At 44.6% G+C, this 856-nt stretch overlaps 2 non-coding genes across 2 annotated transcripts; both read right to left on the minus strand.

Moving 5' to 3' along the window:
* Positions 1-173: 173 nt before the first annotated feature.
* On the minus strand, positions 174-292 carry LOC129115083 (5S ribosomal RNA). The gene has a single exon (XR_008532835.1). It is a non-coding gene; the product is annotated as a 5S ribosomal RNA (ribosomal RNA).
* Positions 293-670: 378 nt separating this feature from the next.
* LOC129115084 (5S ribosomal RNA) lies at positions 671-789 on the minus strand. The gene has a single exon (XR_008532836.1). It is a non-coding gene; the product is annotated as a 5S ribosomal RNA (ribosomal RNA).
* Between the last annotated feature and the right edge of the window lie 67 nt (positions 790-856).

Genomic DNA, 856 nt, shown 5'->3' on the forward strand with positions numbered 1-856 from the left:
TAAAATTGAAAAGAAAATGATCGATGAGCTTAGGAATGATGAAAGCCATCATTTAACTGGATTTGTGTCATTTCTATACCGGCAAGTCATGATCTAGCTATTTCCTTCCCACCCTGTCGGTGTCCACTGAAAAAGCAGCAGCGCCCTCTGCTTTTTGTAAAGAGGAGTGAAAAAGCTTACAGCACCTGGTATTCCCAGGCGGTCTCCCATCCAAGTACTGACCAGGCCCGACCCTGCTTAGCTTCCGAGATCAGACGAGATCGGGCGTGTTCAGGGTGGTATGGCCGTAAGCAAATATTGTGCCTACCAAAGGGCCTTTTAAAGATACTATATCACCACGCTTTGCTCTTTCGTCTATACAGGGAGCGCCTGCAGATTGCCAGACACACTCACAGCTTTTAAATGTCAAATCAGAATGTACAAAGTGGCTATAAGGATCACAAATGTAGTGCAGTAAAAAGATTAATATTTACTGTTGAAATGTAGAATACGTTAGCATAAAATTGAAAAGAAAATGATCGATGAGCTTAGGAATGATGAAAGCCATCATTTAACTGGATTTGTGTCATTTCTATACCGGCAAGTCATGATCTAGCTATTTCCTTCCCACCCTGTCGGTGTCCACTGAAAAGCAGCAGCGCCCTCTGCTTTTTGTAAAGAGGAGTGAAAAAGCTTACAGCACCTGGTATTCCCAGGCGGTCTCCCATCCAAGTACTGACCAGGCCCGACCCTGCTTAGCTTCCGAGATCAGACGAGATCGGGCGTGTTCAGGGTGGTATGGCCGTAAGCAAATATTGTGCCTACCAAAGGGCCTTTTAAAGATACTATATCACCACGCTTTGCTCTTTCGTCTATA

Source organism: Anoplopoma fimbria, unplaced genomic scaffold (genome assembly GCF_027596085.1).
Source record: "Anoplopoma fimbria isolate UVic2021 breed Golden Eagle Sablefish unplaced genomic scaffold, Afim_UVic_2022 Un_contig_6831_pilon_pilon, whole genome shotgun sequence".
In the NCBI taxonomy this organism is placed as follows: domain Eukaryota; kingdom Metazoa; phylum Chordata; class Actinopteri; order Perciformes; family Anoplopomatidae; genus Anoplopoma; species Anoplopoma fimbria.